We start from the raw sequence: 18,714 nt of genomic DNA on the forward strand, positions 1-18,714 counted from the left end.
CCTGGGGAAACTGAGTGTATTAAACTCCTTGGCATCTTATGCTTTGTTGCAAATCCTATCTTTTTTTTTTTTTTTAAAAAAGCTGTTGGGAGTACCTTCTGATGTTGTGCTACATGGTGTTTGAACCATTCCCCCCTGGGAAAACTGATTTTTTTTTTTTAAATCCTCGGTGTTAGCTAGAGGAATACAGCCTGAGTTCCAGAGTGAAACAACTGCCACTTCCACAGTGCTGCATTCCAGCGTGGCGTTCATTTGTCCATAAAACATACATTTGTGAATCATTTGAATAGAATTTGAATAGAGGGCCACTGGAGCCGTTGGTGTTGGTGGAGGAGGAGGAGGGCAAGTCCAACACCCAAATGGCCACATTAGCAATAGCACTGTAAAGTGTTATGGAGTAAGTATTACAACTTTCACACTAATGATATAGGGGACGCAGAAAACTACAAATGACTGCCATCACTCCTCAATGTATGTTACAGGGCCCACCTGAGAGCCCTAAGAAGTTTGAGATTTGAGGACAGCCAGTGGCTCTTTCTACATTTGAAAGAGGGTCACTGGAGCCGGTGGTGCTGGAGGAGGAGTAGGAGGAGGGCAAGGTCAACTACCCAATGGGAACATTGTAGCTGACCTTTTAAAGTGCTGTCAAATATGTCCCAAAAAGGAGGTGTAGGACAGACACCAATATAATGTATGTTACAGCCCTTTCTAATCGAAAAAGAAGGAAAAATGTAAAAAACGAAAAGCGTGAACATATGCTAAAGTGGGTTTTTTTTGGGAGGTTGGGGCTTGATTTGACGTTTTATTACAGTTATTAGGCACTAGAAACTGTTTCTTAGCAATTTCACCTCTTTTACTTTGGTTTGAGAGCTGTTCTAGCGACTTCGTAAACGCCGCGTGCTGCTCTGACCACGTTATTCAAAGACACCAGAAATGCAGTCAGGCACCTTCTACAGGCTGTGCCCATACTGCTTCAGCCTTTTCCTCAGTCACCACAGGTCACCGACAGGTCTGACGTAAAATTATTCTGGTTTCCCATAGACTTACATTGGGGGTCGAATATTTGCGAATACTCGAATAGCGGTGAGGTATTCGTCGGATATCCATCGAAGTGAATAATAGGGTATTCGATCATCCCTAATGAGGATATCTTGGGGAATTGGGGTACTGTAGAGAAACATGATCATGGTAAGCGTGAGCAGAAAATGGACGTTATAATGATGACTGGAGTGGGGTGAAAAGCTGCCACAAGACACAAAGATGACACTTGAAAATGGAAATAAGCAAATCAACTAAAGGTAGAAAGCTAAAGATTTTTCCAAAGCTAAGTTAAGGCTATGTGCGCACGCTGCAGTTTTGTTTCTTCAGTAAAAAAACCCCCACCCACTGGCTGAAAAACACATAAAAAAACCACATGCATTTTGGTGCATTTTCGGTCCAATGATAGGTACATTTTTCCCATGCGTTTTTCACTACAGATTTAATTAAAAGAAAAAGGTTTTGGTACCGTGTTAGTTATTGCAGCAGTCAGAAGTCCTAAAATTGATACAATGTATACAAATAACTAAGTGTTATATATAATATAAAGAAATGAGGAGACAGATCATTCATTTTTTTAACTCTTTATTAAATACAGTCTCTACCTATACCTAAAGCCATTGATCCAGAAGAAGGCAAAAAACCTGGACACGTTCAGCCAATTTGTGCCACAGGGAAAAAATTCCTTCTTGACCCCGAGAAAAGGCGATCAGTTCAAGAACCCTGGACCAAGGCTATACTACAACTAACTGACATATAGGACGGTTATATCATATCAGATCCCTTATGTGGCATTCATAAACTCTTAACAGAAGAAATGGAATTAGGCCTTTGGCAGTTTAAGACGCGTTTAGGCCTGTTGGTTGAAGACCAGAAATAGCATTCCCTATTGCCCCAGACTAGGACAGATTTTATATGTCACACCACCACAAGGACCACTCCTGTGTAATTCCTGAAGAATGAAATCATCCTAAGTGATGTAGTGAGTGACTACACACCCCCCTGTGGCTTTAGGGCACTGACTCTTCAATCTGCTGGGGTGCAGCTGTGGGACCCTATTTTCAGAGATGATGTCCTCCACCCAACCCTCAAAAAGCTGAAAGGGTCTTCAGGAGAGATGGGTAGTCGAGCTGGGCCATCAGACGGTCGCCTCTGTAGCTGTAGTGTCATTTTTCCTATAGTGCCAATGTGAAATTAAACAAAAAAGTGCCCGTTTGTTATGATGTCCAAGATGGAGACCAGGATGTGACATAATAACAAAATAGGGAACATGATATCAGACATTTCTATAATACATTAATGCATTATCTATCTAATAGGATGACAACAGCTCTCCAGACCTGCATCCCACCAAATGTTAAGAGAAAATAGACACCATCAACTTGTATGTAAACCAAACTAAGTCCAGCTTTTTTTTTTGTTTTTTTTTTTTCCCCCTTGGTTTCTCTAAGTCCAGGTTCTATAGATGCAATGCCCAGATACCAAGATTCAACATACTGCAAAACAAGCAGATGGATAGGGATTATGTATACAGGTGGTGTCATCTCACATGCCAACTTTCCGTACAGTAATACAAAGAAATGGCTGTAGCAGAATGCCATAAAACAGAGTCCAGATTTTGTTCTGTATAATCAGTGTATGATGACACATAAGGCACCAAATATAATATACCGATAGTCCTATAATCTAAGGGTGGCTTTACATGCTACGATATCAGTACCGATATTGCTAGCATGCGACCCGCCCCCATTGTTTGTGCGAAACGGGCATATCGCTGCCCGTCGCGCACAAAATCGCGCACCCGCGTCACACGTACTTACCTGCATAGCGACGTTGCTGTGACCGGCGTACCGCCTCCTTTCTAAGGGGGCGGTCCATTCGGTGTCACAGCGACGTCACTAAGCAGCCGCCCAATGAAAGCGGAGGGGCGGAGATGAGCGGGACGAACATCCCGCCCATCTCCTTCCTTCCGCATTGTGGCCGGCGGCAGGTAAGGAGATGTTCCTTGTTCCTACGGGGTCACACACAGCGATGTGCACTGCCGCAGGAACGAGGAACAACAACAGCAAAGCGATAGTATCGATAATTGGGAGCGGACCCCCATGTCAACAAGGAGCGATTTTGGACATTTTTGCAACGATCCAAAATCGCTCCTTGGAGTCACACACAACGAGATCGCTACAGCGGCCGGATGTGCGTCACAAAATCCGTGACCCCAACGAGATCGCTGTAGCAAAATCGTAGCGTGTAAAGCCCACTTAACACTAATCAATATCATGGCCCTTTCTAAATTCTTCAGTCTTGCTTTCTGGATCCAGATATACTCCCTAGAAAGAAAAAAAAAATAAGTGTCAGGGAATGGACTAGAAATCTGAAGAATAATGTAAAAATGGAAGATGGACTTCAATTGGTTTTGTTTATATGTGATCTGAGGTCCTTAAATTAGATTGTGACTAGATGCCCCATATGTGCACATATGTGAGAACAAATAATGTACAACAATCCCCCACCTACCAATTTTTCAGATTATAATGACATATTACAATTCATACGTTACCACATTTTTAAGTTTTGGAATAGGTGTTTAAAAATGGTGTAATAAATGACATAAAGCTTTGAAAAATATCGCTTAACAATTACGACAATTACAACAATGAAATGTAATAATGACATTACAACAATGAAATGTTGCAATTTGAAAACAAAATAAATAAAATGAAGCAAATGCTCCTATATATAGTATGTTCCTGTATGAATACAAATAACTGAATAGGATAACTGAAGTGAGCACTAATATATATATATGAGTGCAAGCCAAAAATACATACTATATATAAGAATAAGGCTGCACATCAAACTTAGATAATGGTATAATGCCTCAAGCATATGGAAAAATATTGGAATATACAATGAAAAATGCTACTTGCTAATTTGAACATGTGAATAATGAATTGCATACCTGCTATGAATATTAGGAAAAAGGATATGTATGAATACAAAACCCCCTTCCATATAATGTAGTAATGAGAATTTTTTCTCCCATAAAATCTGAAATTAAGTAACAGAATCACCAACAATGTGCGCCAACCACTGTTACCACTTGTAGTCACTGACTGAAGTCCCCACTATGGTGTCTCCCTCCCAGGCGCCATTTTTGTGCTTACATCTCCATGTGGTGTCTCCCTCCCAGACACCATCTTTGTGCTTACATCTCCATGTGGTGTCTCCCTCCCAGGCGCCATCTTTGTGCCTACATTTCCATGTGGTGTCTCCCTCCCAGGCGCCATCTTTGTGCCTACATTTCCATGTGGTGTCTCCCTCCCAGGCGCCATCTTTGTGCTTACATCTCCATGCGGTGTCTCCCTCTCAGGCGCCATCTTTGTGCTTACATCTCCATGTAGATTCTCCATTTTTGCGGCATGGAACTCTGTGTCCAACATCCCGCCTTGTGACCTCACATGGAACCTTCATCCCCCAAGTCTACAGATTGTAACAGCAAAGACTGGTACAATATAGTACTTTACAGCCACAATCAGGAGAGTTGGAGAATAAGGCTATGTTCACACAGGTTGCTTTTGGTGTGGGGTTTTTTTCTGCATTTTTTTTATTGGTTTTATGCAAATACATGCTAATAAAAAACTGCTTTTTACCATATTAGCAAAACCTATGAGATTCCAGAAATCTCATGCATACAAAGACACCAACTTTTTTTTTCTTACTGAACTGGCAAAATGCTGCATTTTGTAAAGATTTCTATTCTTTTAGCATTTGTTTTTGCTGTTTTTTTCACTATTGAAAGCCATGAGAGTGAAAGAAACGCAGCAGTGCATTTTTTTGGTTTATATGTAATGTAAACAAATGACGCACCAAAAACCCAGTAAAAACTGTGGCAAAAACTCTGCACAAAAACACAGCTTTTTTTACTACCAAGAGATCAGATTTTGCTGCTAAAAAGTAGCAGCAAAAATGCCCAGTGTGAACAGAGCCTGAGCGTACATGTTGGCACAAGCGTAACTGATTGAAAACCCAGTAAAGTTCCTCATTTACCTGTGTCCTTGATCCGGGATCCTCTTCCCTTCTTCACCGTCATCAATCCTAGATCCACCGCCCTCTTTGTCTTCTCCTCTTGCTCTGAACATCTGAGTCCACCAAGTTCTATAGATTCCCAGTCATTGTGACATCATGCTGGGACGTAACAATGGCCGCCTGTATCAGATGATGTCACATGTGACCTCTCCTGTTATTAACATTGATAAGTAGTAATTATATGGGAGAACATATTGGTTAGGATCAAGGTTGTGAGGACAAGGTGATGAAGACTTCACAAAAAGGGAAATATGAGAAATATAAGCCACTTATAATAATGGATTTCTGCGCCATATTACGAGCACCTGAAATTTTATGCCTGAAGACAGCAGTTTCCTTCTTATACAACAGTGCAAAATTATAGAAATGGAGATCTTGTTTATTATTAATAAAAATGTAGCTGTTGCCAATAGCAACCTGCCCAATTTCACCTTATGCTATTTTTTGTGCTAATATTTCTGGTTGTTAATTTTTTTTTTCAGCAATAACACTGAAGCAATATGTTTGAGTTAAACAATGCATTTTCCTGCCATTTTCATACTTTTTGGGGGGTCCTGACAGTTTTTTCCTAAACTCATATTTTAGTTTTAGCTTTTTTTGTGCATATTAAAGTTTTCCAATTATATCTTTTTTAAACAGCGGCTGCTAATGGTATAAAATCATGCAATAAATAAGAGTGGCCTTACCTATCCTCCTGTGCCAATGCTGCCCGAGCCCCTGGCAATGTTTCCACACTTTCTGCTGCGTCCACATAGACATGTGTAGACATGTGGCTCCTGCCATCAGACAGTGACTGTAGCCGTGAAGTCATGTAGTGTAGCCATGTGCTCATGGTTATGGAAGACATTCTCATAATACTGGTAGTGGTTTTCACCATGGTGGCATGGGCACTGGTTGTTCCTTGGTTAATTGCTCATTTAGACAAGCTGATCCAGGCTGTTATCCTGGCCTGTTTTCCTATTTCTTATACATAGCAGCGGACTCTGTTCTCCCTTTATTTGTACTAGTGCTAGGTACTGGAGTCAGACTGATAACTCTACAGGATACAGAGGCATACATAGAAATCATGGGGCCCCATTGCAGGATTTCTAAATGCCCCCCCCAATAAATAAAAAATAATTTTCAGCTGGGTCACAAAAGAGCATATTTCACAACTTTACAGCTCTTACAAAGTATTTTTTTCTCCTATTGAAGCCCCTAGCTTCCCCTTTCATTGCAACCATAAAATATGATGGCAACAAAAGTGTCCCACAAACACTGTATGATTCCCCCAATAAATTCTTCCATAACACCCTCTACACGCCACGGTATGATGACCCTACTGTACTCCCCTTCAACTACCCTAGCAATGAATAGTGACCCCAACACAGTAAAATTCCGAATTGTAACCCCCTCACAGCCCTTCATGCAGTATAATCATTCTACATATAGTATAATGGCCCGCACACAGCCCTCCGCACAGTATGACAGACCTCACACAAACCTTCACACTGTATAATTGCTTACACACAGTATAATGGCCCTCATATAACTCTAGATAAAGTATAAAGGCATCCACATAGCTTTCCAAATATAATAATGGCCCCACAAAGTACTCCATAGAGTAATGGGCCCCACCAAGCCTTCCACATAGTAATGGGCCTCCCGTAGTCCTCCATGTGGTAATGGGCCTCATATAGGTTGCTTGTGCACCTTTTTGTACCACACTTTTTCCTTTCACTCAACTTTCTATTAATATGCTTGGATACAGCACTCTGTGAACAGCCGGCTTCTTTAGTGATGACCTTTTGTGGCTTACCCTCCTTGTGGAGTGTGTCAATGACTGCCTTCTGGACATCTGTCAAGTCAGCAGTCTTCCCCATGATTGTGTAGCTTATTGGACCTGACTAAGGGACCATTTTAAATGCTTAGAAAGCCTTTGCAGGTGTTTTGTGGTAATTATTCTAATTTTCTGAGATAATAACTTTTGGGTTTTCATTGGCTGTAAGCCATAATCATCAACATTAACAGAAATAAACACTTGAAATAGATCACACTGTTGGTAATGACTCTATATAATATATGCATTTCCCTTTTTGTATTGAGTTACTGAAATAAATTAACTTTTTGATGATATTCTAATTTATTGAGATGTACCTGTAGTAATGGGCCTCACATAGTCCTCCATATAGTAATGGGCCTTACATAGTCCTCCATATAGCATAATGCTCCCACATAGATCTCCATACAGAATTGGGCTCCACATCGCTCTTCATACAGAATGGGCCCCACATAGTCTTCCATATCATCTAATGCACCCCATAGTCCTCCATGTACTAAAATACACTCTCCATATTCCTCCATATAGCGTTATGCAGCCCCACATAGTGTTATGCAGCCCCCACATGGCGTTATGCTGCCCCCACATAGTGTTATGCTGCCTTCACATAGCGTTATGCTGCCCCCACATAGCTTTATGCTGCCCCCACATAGTGTTATGCACCCCCACGTAGCGTTATACACCCCCACATTGTGTTATCCACCCTCACTTAGCGTTATGCACCCCCACATAACGCTATACACGCTCACATAGCATTATGCACCCCCACATAGTATTATTCACCCCCACATAACATTATGCACCCCCCCACATAGCATGATGCACCCCCCACATAGCATTATACACCCCACATAGCATTATACACTCCACATAGCATTACACACCCTCACATATCATTATGCACTCCCACCATATACTGAATACATACTCTCCTCAGTCACCGGCTGCTGCTCTTCATTTGCCCGCTGTCTGTGCTCTGCACATCTCAACACACTGGTGATTGGCGCACAGTAGTGATGTCAGAGCTGTGCTGAGCTGTCAGAGAGCAGACTCAGTGGGATAATCATGAGAGGGAGCGCTGCGCTCCTTCTAATCATTGCTTTCAACTGTATCCTCATCTGCAATGTGATACATTTGAAAGTGCGATCCTTGGCTATGGGCCTGGTGCTGACGCTGGCACCGTGGGCAGCCACCGAAGCCACCGCCAGGCCGCCCAGCTCATGGACCCTATAGCAGTGGCATAGCCTGCCTCTATTGGTGGAATGCCACTGTCAGGAGAATTGTCACCTGCAGAGGTGCTATGTCTGGGCAGCTAAATTCCAGATGTAAAGGGGAGTGAACACAGCCTGGTTGTAGGGTGGAGTGCCCAATCAGAAAGAGATGCACTATAAATATATAAAAAGAGTGACCCACATATTCAACAGGTGTGAACAAGTGCTAGCTGAAAACACATTATAACTACAAAACAAAAAGGTATCACAACTACAAAATTTTAATTTTGTTTCTCTCACTGAGAGCAATCAGTCATTTTTCACTACAGAAACACAGGTCGGAAATGCAGAAAGGCTGTGGCTATGTGCACACACTGCATCTTTGTAGTGACCAGAAAGATGCACGTTTTTGGCCTAAAAAAACACATCCAAAAATTGCATATGTTTTGCTGCGTTTTTGTTACTGCATTTTTTTAAAGGAGAAATAAAATAATTGATAGCTAGAATAGATATAAAAAATAGAATGGATAAAACATAGAATAGATAATAGAAAAAAACCAGAATAAAATTGACATTGAATTGATTCTGTTATTTCTATTGATAGAGGGATAGCTAGCTTGGCCAGCTGTTTTTTTTTTTTGTTTTGTTTTTATTTTTTGGTAAAAAAAAGTGGGGTCCCCCCATTTTTCATATCCAGCACAAGAACAGCTGCAGACTACAACTCTCAGCTGTCTGCTGTACCATGGCTGGTTATGAAAAATTGAGGAGATCCCACTTTTGTTTTTATTTTTTAAATGACGTGGGGTCCCCTCCCTTTTTATCTAAAACTAGCTAAGGTGTAGCAGACAACTGGGGGCTGATATTATTAGGGTGGGAAGGGCCATAGTTATTTGGCCCTTTTCAGCCTAACAATAGCAGCCGACACCTGCCCCAGAAGTGGCACATCCATCAGATGCGCTAATTGTGGCTGGACTCTGGCTAGTCCCGTTGCCCTGGTGTCTTTCAGGGTTCCGGATGTGATCCTCCGGTGGCATGGCGTCCCTTGCCCCGATGGCTGTGGGATGCTGTTTCCCTCGCATCTGTGGTGGAGCATGTTCCTCTGTCCTCCTCGGTGCCGGATCGTTCTCCTGGGTGGTGGCCTCCTCTTTGATGGTCGTGGCGGATGTCTCGTCGACGGTATTTGTAAGGCTGCGACCTGGTCTTCTCCTTCCACCTTTTCCGGGCTCTGCCGGCTGGCCCTTTGTTCTTCCGCTGTCCTTTCGTTTGGACGCTTGGCCCTTCACACGGTTATCCCGCCCTCAGTGTGTATTCTCTCTAAGTCTCTCGTGGGTGCTGTCGTGACGAAAGGAAAAGACTAAATTACTTACCGGTAATGGGATTTTCCTGAGTCCACGACAGCACCCTTTACACCCCTGCCCTTCCTTTGTTTGTTTTTCACGCTTCGGTGTCCTGGGATTTGTCTGTTGTGTTTGCTAATGCATTGGCGGTTCCTCTCCTGTTCTCTGCAACCAACTGATGAGGGAGGGGGACCGCCCCTATTTATCTGTAGGTTTCCTGTCCTGAAGGGGGCGGATCTCTCTCTCGTGGGTGCTGTCGTGGACTCAGGAAAATCCCATTACCGGTAAGTAATTTAGTCTTTTTTTTAGCTCCTTGGCATGTTATGCCCTATTGCTTATCCTACCAATTTTTTTTAATCTAAGCTCTTGGGAGCTGTTAGGAGTACCTTATGATGCTTTGCTACATGGTGTCTGAACTACTACACCTTTGGGGAACTGAATGTATTAAACTTCTTGGCATGTTATGCCCTGTTGCAAATCCTACCAATTTTTTTTTTAAAAAGCTGTTGGGAGTACCTACTGATGCAGTGCTCCATGGTGTCTGAACCATTATCCCCTGGGGAAACTGAATGTATTAAACTCCTTGGCATGTTATGCCCTGTTGCAAATCCTACCAATTTTTTTAAAAAAACTGATGGGAGTACTTACTGATGCAGTGCTCCATGGTGTCTGAACCATTATCCCCTGGAGGAACTGAATGTATTAAACTCCTTGGTATGTTATGCCCTGTTGCTTATCCTACCATTTTTCTAAATAAGCTGTTGGGAGCTGTTGGGAGTACCTTGTGATGCTTTGCTACATGGTGTCTGAACCACTACACTCTAGGGGAACTGAATGTATTAAACATCTTGGCTTTTTTTACCCTGTTGAAAATCCTACCAATTAAAAAAAAAAAAAGCTGTTGGGAGTAACTACTGATGCAGTGCTCCATGGTGTCTGAACAATTATCCCCTGGGGAAACTGAGTGTATTAAACTCCTTGGCATCTTATGCTTTGTTGCAAATCCTATCTTTTTTTTTTTTTTAAAAAAGCTGTTGGGAGTACCTTCTGATGTTGTGCTACATGGTGTTTGAACCATTCCCCCCTGGGAAAACTGATTTTTTTTTTTTTTTAAATCCTCGGTGTTAGCTAGAGGAACACAGCCTGAGCTCCAGAGTGAAACAACTGCCACTTCCACAGTGCTGCATTCCAGCGTGGCGTTCATTTGTCCATAAAACATACATTTGTGAATCATTTGAATAGAATTTGAATAGAGGGCCACTGGAGCCGTTGGTGTTGGTGAAGGAGGAGGAGGGCAAGTCCAACACCCAAATGGCCACATTAGCAATAGCACTGTAAAGTGTTATGGAGTACGTATTACAACTTTCACACTAATGATATAGGGGACGCAGAAAACTACAAATGACTGCCATCACTCCTCAATGTATGTTACAGGGCCCACCTGAGAGCCCTAAGAAGTTTGAGATTTGAGGACAGCCAGTGGCTCTTTCTACATTTGAAAGAGGGTCACTGGAGCCGGTGGTGCTGTAGGAGGAGTAGGAGGAGGGCAAGGTCAACTACCCAATGGGAACATTGTAGCTGACCTTTTAAAGTGCTGTCAAATATGTCCCAAAAAGGAGGTGTAGGACAGACACCAATATAATGTATGTTACAGCCCTTTCTAATCGAAAAAGAAGGAAAAATGTAAAAAACGAAAAGCGTGAACATATGCTAAAGTGGGTTTTTTTGGGAGGTTGGGGCTTGATTTGACGTTTTATTACAGTTATTAGGCACTAGAAACTGTTTCTTAGCAATTTCACCTCTTTTACTTTGGTTTGAGAGCTGTTCTAGCGACTTCGTAAACGCCGCGTGCTGCTCTGACCACGTTATTCAAAGACACCAGAAATGCAGTCAGGCACCTTCTACAGGCTGTGCCCATACTGCTTCAGCCTTTTCCTCAGTCACCACAGGTCACCGACAGGTCTGACGTAAAATTATTCTGGTTTCCCATAGACTTACATTGGGGGTCGAATATTTGCGAATACTCGAATAGCGGTGAGGTATTCGTCGGATATCCATAGAAGTGAATAATAGGGTATTCGATCATCCCTAATGAGGATATCTTGGGGAATTGGGGTACTGTAGAGAAACATGATCATGGTAAGCGTGAGCAGAAAATGGACGTTATAATGATGACTGGAGTGGGGTGAAAAGCTGCCACAAGACACAAAGATGACACTTGAAAATGGAAATAAGCAAATCAACTAAAGGTAGAAAGCTAAAGATTTTTCCAAAGCTAAGTTAAGGCTATGTGCGCACGCTGCAGTTTTGTTTCTTCAGTAAAAAAAACCCCACCCACTGGCTGAAAAACACATAAAAAAACCACATGCATTTTGGTGCATTTTCGGTCCAATGATAGGTACATTTTTCCCATGCGTTTTTCACTACAGATTTAATTAAAAGAAAAAGGTTTTGGTACCGTGTTAGTTATTGCAGCAGTCAGAAGTCCTAAAATTTATACAATGTATACAAATAACTAAGTGTTATATATAATATAAAGAAATGAGGAGACAGATCATTCATTTTTTTAACTCTTTATTAAATACAGTCTCTACCTATACCTAAAGCCATTGATCCAGAAGAAGGCAAAAAACCTGGACACGTTCAGCCAATTTGTGCCACAGGGAAAAAATTCCTTCTTGACCCCGAGAAAAGGCGATCAGTTCAAGAACCCTGGACCAAGGCTATACTACAACTAACTGACATATAGGACGGTTATATCATATCAGATCCCTTATGTGGCATTCATAAACTCTTAACAGAAGAAATGGAATTAGGCCTTTGGCAGTTTAAGACGCGTTTAGGCCTGTTGGTTGAAGACCAGAAATAGCATTCCCTATTGCCCCAGACTAGGACAGATTTTATATGTCACACCACCACAAGGACCACTCCTGTGTAATTCCTGAAGAATGAAATCATCCTAAGTGATGTAGTGAGTGACTACACACCCCCCTGTGGCTTTAGGGCACTGACTCTTCAATCTGCTGGGGTGCAGCTGTGGGACCCTATTTTCAGAGATGATGTCCTCCACCCAACCCTCAAAAAGCTGAAAGGGTCTTCAGGAGAGATGGGTAGTCGAGCTGGGCCATCAGACGGTCGCCTCTGTAGCTGTAGTGTCATTTTTCCTATAGTGCCAATGTGAAATTAAACAAAAAAGTGCCCGTTTGTTATGATGTCCAAGATGGAGACCAGGATGTGACATAATAACAAAATAGGGAACATGATATCAGACATTTCTATAATACATTAATGCATTATCTATCTAATAGGATGACAACAGCTCTCCAGACCTGCATCCCACCAAATGTTAAGAGAAAATAGACACCATCAACTTGTATGTAAACCAAACTAAGTCCAGCTTTTTTTTTTTTTGTTTTTTTTTGTTTTTTTTTTTCCCCCTTGGTTTCTCTAAGTCCAGGTTCTATAGATGCAATGCCCAGATACCAAGATTCAAAATACTGCAAAACAAGCAGATGGATAGGGATTATGTATACAGGTGGTGTCATCTCACATGCCAACTTTCCGTACAGTAATACAAAGAAATGGCTGTAGCAGAATGCCATAAAACAGAGTCCAGATTTTGTTCTGTATAATCAGTGTATGATGACACATAAGGCACCAAATATAATATACCGATAGTCCTATAATCTAAGGGTGGCTTTACATGCTACGATATCAGTACCGATATTGCTAGCATGCGACCCGCCCCCATTGTTTGTGCGAAACGGGCATATCGCTGCCCGTCGCGCACAAAATCGCGCACCCGCGTCACACGTACTTACCTGCATAGCGACGTTGCTGTGACCGGCGTACCGCCTCCTTTCTAAGGGGGCGGTCCATTCGGTGTCACAGCGACGTCACTAAGCAGCTGCCCAATGAAAGCGGAGGGGCGGAGATGAGCGGGACGAACATCCCGCCCATCTCCTTCCTTCCGCATTGTGGCCGGCGGCAGGTAAGGAGATGTTCCTTGTTCCTACGGGGTCACACACAGCGATGTGCACTGCCGCAGGAACGAGGAACAACAACAGCAAAGCGATAGTATAGATAATTGGGAGCGGACCCCCATGTCAACAAGGAGCGATTTTGGACATTTTTGCAACGATCCAAAATCGCTCCTTGGAGTCACACACAACGAGATCGCTACAGCGGCCGGATGTGCGTCCCCAAATCCGTGACCCCAACGAGATCGCTGTAGCAAAATCGTAGCGTGTAAAGCCCACTTAACACTAATCAATATCATGGCCCTTTCTAAATTCTTCAGTCTTGCTTTCTGGATCCAGATATACTCCCTAGAAAGAAAAAAAAAATAAGTGTCAGGGAATGGACTAGAAATCTGAAGAATAATGTAAAAATGGAAGATGGACTTCAATTGGTTTTGTTTATATGTGATCTGAGGTCCTTAAATTAGATTGTGACTAGATGCCCCATATGTGCACATATGTGAGAACAAATAATGTACAACAATCCCCCACCTACCAATTTTTCAGATTATAATGACATATTACAATTCATACGTTACCACATTTTTAAGTTTTGGAATAGGTGTTTAAAAATGGTGTAATAAATGACATAAAGCATTGAAAAATATCGCTTAACAATTACGACAATTACAACAATGAAATGTAATAATGACATTACAACAATGAAATGTTGCAATTTGAAAACAAAATAAATAAAATGAAGCAAATGCTCCTATATATAGTATGTTCCTGTATGAATACAAAACCCCCTTCCATATAATGTAGTAATGAGAATTTTTTCTCCCATAAAATCTGAAATTAAGTAACAGAATCACCAACAATGTGCGCCAACCACAGTTACCACTTGTAGTCACTGACTGAAGTCCCCACTATGGTGTCTCCCTCCCAGGCGCCATTTTTGTGCTTACATCTCCATGTGGTGTCTCCCTCCCAGACACCATCTTTGTGCTTACATCTCCATGTGGTGTCTCCCTCCCAGGCGCCATCTTTGTGCCTACATTTCCATGTGGTGTCTCCCTCCCAGGCGCCATCTTTGTGCCTACATTTCCATGTGGTGTCTCCCTCCCAGGCGCCATCTTTGTGCTTACATCTCCATGTGGTGTCTCCCTCCCAGGCGCCATCTTTGTGCTTACATCTCCATGTAGATTCTCCATTTTTGCGGCATGGAACTCTGTGTCCAACATCCCGCCTTGTGACCTCACATGGAACCTTCATCCCCCAAGTCTACAGATTGTAACAGCAAAGACTGGTACAATATAGTACTTTACAGCCACAATCAGGAGAGTTGGAGAATAAGGCTATGTTCACACAGGTTGCTTTTGGTGTGGGGTTTTTTTCTGCATTTTTTTTATTGGTTTTATGCAAATACATGCTAATAAAAAACTGCTTTTTACCATATTAGCAAAACCTATGAGATTCCAGAAATCTCATGCACACAAAGACACCAACTTTTTTTTTCTTACTGAACTGGCAAAATGCTGCATTTTGTAAAGATTTCTATTCTTTTAGCATTTGTTTTTGCTGTTTTTTTCACTATTGAAAGCCATGAGAGTGAAAGAAACGCAGCAGTGCATTTTTTTGGTTTATATGTAATGTAAACAAATGACGCACCAAAAACCCAGTAAAAACTGTGGCAAAAACTCTGCACAAAAACACAGCTTTTTTTACTACCAAGAGATCAGATTTTGCTGCTAAAAAGTAGCAGCAAAAATGCCCAGTGTGAACAGAGCCTGAGCGTACATGTTGGCACAAGCGTAACTGATTGAAAACCCAGTAATGTCCCTCATTTACCTGTGTCCTTGATTCGGGATCCTCTTCCCTTCTTCACCGTCATCAATCCTGGATCCACCGCCCTCTTTGTCTTCTCCTCTTGATCTGAACATCTGAGTCCACCAAGTTCTATAGATTCCCAGTCATTGTGACATCATGCTGGGACGTAACAATGGCCGCCTGTATCAGATGATGTCACATGTGACCTCTCCTGTTATTAACATTGATAAGTAGTAATTATATGGGAGAACATATTGGTTAGGATCAAGGTTGTGAGGACAAGGTGATGAAGACTTCACAAAAAGGAAAATATGAGAAATATAAGCCACTTATAATAATGGATTTCTGCGGCATATTACGAGCACCTGAAATTTTATGCCTGAAGACAGCAGTTTCCTCCTTATACAACAGTGCAAAATTATAGAAATGGAGATCTTGTTTATTATTAATAAAAATGTAGCTGTTGCCAATAGCAACCTGCCCAATTTCACCTTATGCTATTTTTTGTGCTAATATTTCTGGTTGTTAATTTTTTTTTTCAGCAATAACACTGAAGCAATATGTTTGAGTTAAACAATGCATTTTCCTGCCATTTTCATACTTTTTGGGGGGTCCTGACAGTTTTTTCCTAAACTCATATTTTAGTTTTAGCTTTTTTTGTGCATATTAAAGTTTTCCAATTACATCTTTTTTAAACAGCGGCTGCTAATGGTATAAAATCATGCAATAAGTAAGAGTGGCCTTACCTATCCTCCTGTGCCAATGCTGCCCGAGCCCCTGGCAATGTTTCCACACTTTCTGCTGCGTCCACATAGACATGTGTAGACATGTGGCTCCCGCCATCAGACAGTGACTGTAGCCGTGAAGTCATGTAGTGTAGCCATGTGCTCATGGTTATGGAAGACATTCTCATAATACTGGTAGTGGTTTTCACCATGGTGGCATGGGCACTGGTTGTTCCTTGGTTAATTGCTCATTTAGACAAGCTGTTGCAGGCTGTTATCCTGGCCTGTTTTCCTATTTCTTATACATAGCAGCGGACTCTGTTCTCCCTTTATTTGTACTAGTGCTAGGTACTGGAGTCAGACTGATAACTCTACAGGATACAGAGGCATACATAGAAATCATGGGGCCCCATTGCAGGATTTCTAAATGCCCCCCCCCAATAAATAAAAAATAATTTTCAGCTGGGTCACAAAAGAGCATATTTCACAACTTTACAGCTCTTACAAAGTATTTTTTTCTCCTATTGAAGCCCCTAGCTTCCCCTTTCATTGCAACCATAAAATATGATGGCAACAAAAGTGTCCCACAAACACTGTATGATTCCCCCAATAAATTCTTCCATAACACCCTCTACACGCCACGGTATGATGACCCTACTGTACTCCCCTTCAACTACCCTAGCAATGAAAAGTGACCCCAACACAGTAAAATTCCGAATTGTAACCCCATCACAGACCTTCATGCAGTATAATCATTCTACATATAGTATAATGGCCCGCACACAGCCCTCCGCACAGTATGACAGACCTCACACAAACCTTCACACTGTATAATTGCTTACACACAGTATAATGGCCCTCATATAACTCTAGATAAAGTATAAAGGCATCCACATAGCTCTCCAAATATAATAATGGCCCCACAAAGTACTCCATAGAGTAATGGGCCCCACCAAGCCTTCCACATAGTAATGGGCCTCCCGTAGTCCTCCATGTGGTAATGGGCCTCATATAGGTTGCTTGTGCACCTTTTTGTACCACACTTTTTCCTTTCACTCAACTTTCTATTAATATGCTTGGATACAGCACTCTGTGAACAGCCGGCTTCTTGAGGCTATGTGCGCACTAGAGCTTTTTACCTGCGGATTTACCCGCGGATTTGCCCCGGAAATTTCTTGAGAAATGTCTGCAATCTTTGTGCAGACATTTCCCATGAAATTCAATGAGAAAAAAAAAATAGCTGTGCGCACTGTGCGGATTTTTCTCAAGAAAATTTCTTGAGAAAATTTTCTCGAGAAACTTTCTTGAGAAAATGTGCATGTCCATTAATTTCCGCAGGTACCTGCGGTATTCCGGGGGTATTCCGCAGGTAGCAATGATGTGCGGTATACCCCCGGAATAGCCGCGAATTACCTGCGGTAATGCTCATCGCTGCCTGCGGTTTTGCAGGAAGCGATGTCATTATGCCAGGAAGAGGAAGCGGAGCAGGACACAGACGTCACACTCCCTGGTGGACGCCGCACAGAAGCACTTCCGTGCGACCTCCAGGTGCCCGTACAGTGTGTCCTGCTCCGGCCCCGCCGCTGCCAGCCCTGCAGGGTGTCAGTGTCTGCCCGCAGTGTCAGCAGCCTGTCACGCGGCAGCGCAGGCAGACACTGACACCCTGCAGTGCTGGGAGCCGCGGGGATGACGATCGCTGCTGTCAGGAGGTGAGATCATTACCTGCTGTGACGATCTCCTGCCTCCTGACGTCACCGCGGTCACTGCTGTCTATGCCCGTCTCGCGAGCGGCCCGAGACTGTCACTAGCGGTGACGTCACGGGCTCTCGCGATACTTCTGACAACGCGGCGGGCATAGATGTCATTGACAGCGCTGACGTCAGCAGTACAGGAGATCATCACAGCAGGTAATGATCTCATCTATGCTCCTGATGGCAGCGCTCGTCATCCCCTGCAGTGACCTGAGCTGACCTATTGATGTTAGCTCAGGTCACTGCATTGCTCTCCCAGCCAATGGGGAACATTCTGTTCTTCATTGACTGGGACAGCGACTATGGTATGGATCGCCGTGCCCCCCCCCCCCTTATTGGATTACGCCGGACGTGGAATTGATTGTGCTCTTTTCAATAAATTGGTTAAAGAGGGAATGTTTTGGGGAGTGTTTTTTCAAATAAAACTTTTTTTGTTGTTTTTTTTTTAATTATTACTGACTGGGTTGGTGATGTCGGGTATCTGATAGACGCCTGACCTCACCAACCCCAGGGCTTGATGCCAGGTGACATTACACATCTGGCATCAACCCCATATATTACCCCGTTTGCCAACGCACCAGGGCGCGGGATGAGCTGGGGCAAAGCGCCAGGATTGGCGCATCTAATGGATGCGCCACTTCTGGGGCGGCTGCGGCCTGCTATTTTTAGGCTGGGGAGTGTCCAATAACAGTGGACCTCCCTAGTCTGAGAATATCAGACCACAGCTGTCCGCTTTACCTTGGCTGGTGATCCAATATGGGGGGGACCGCACGTTTTTTGTTTTAAATTATTTATATAATTTAAAATAACAGCGTGGGGTGCCCACTGTTTTGGATTATCAGCCAAGGTGAAGCTGCCAGCGGTGGTCTGCAGGCTGCAGCCGTCTGCTTTACCCTAGCTGGCTACAAAAAATGGGGGGACCTCACGTCATTTTTTTTTAATTATTTATTTATTTTAT

The 18,714-nt window shown here is 42.8% G+C and overlaps 2 long non-coding RNA genes across 2 annotated transcripts; both read right to left on the reverse strand.

Moving 5' to 3' along the window:
* Nucleotides 1-1,606: 1,606 nt before the first annotated feature.
* On the reverse strand, nucleotides 1,607-5,157 carry LOC142297367 (uncharacterized). The gene is made up of 2 exons (XR_012751757.1): nucleotides 5,086-5,157; nucleotides 1,607-3,365 (listed from the first exon to the last, which is right to left on the reverse strand). It is a non-coding gene; the product is annotated as an uncharacterized LOC142297367 (long non-coding RNA).
* A 6,891-nt stretch (nucleotides 5,158-12,048) lies between these two features.
* On the reverse strand, nucleotides 12,049-15,369 carry LOC142297374 (uncharacterized). Its single transcript, XR_012751758.1, has 2 exons — nucleotides 15,302-15,369; nucleotides 12,049-13,819 (listed from the first exon to the last, which is right to left on the reverse strand). It is a non-coding gene; the product is annotated as an uncharacterized LOC142297374 (long non-coding RNA).
* Nucleotides 15,370-18,714: the final 3,345 nt, after the last annotated feature.

Source organism: Anomaloglossus baeobatrachus, chromosome 1 (assembly GCF_048569485.1).
Source record: "Anomaloglossus baeobatrachus isolate aAnoBae1 chromosome 1, aAnoBae1.hap1, whole genome shotgun sequence".
Lineage (NCBI taxonomy): Eukaryota > Metazoa > Chordata > Amphibia > Anura > Aromobatidae > Anomaloglossus > Anomaloglossus baeobatrachus.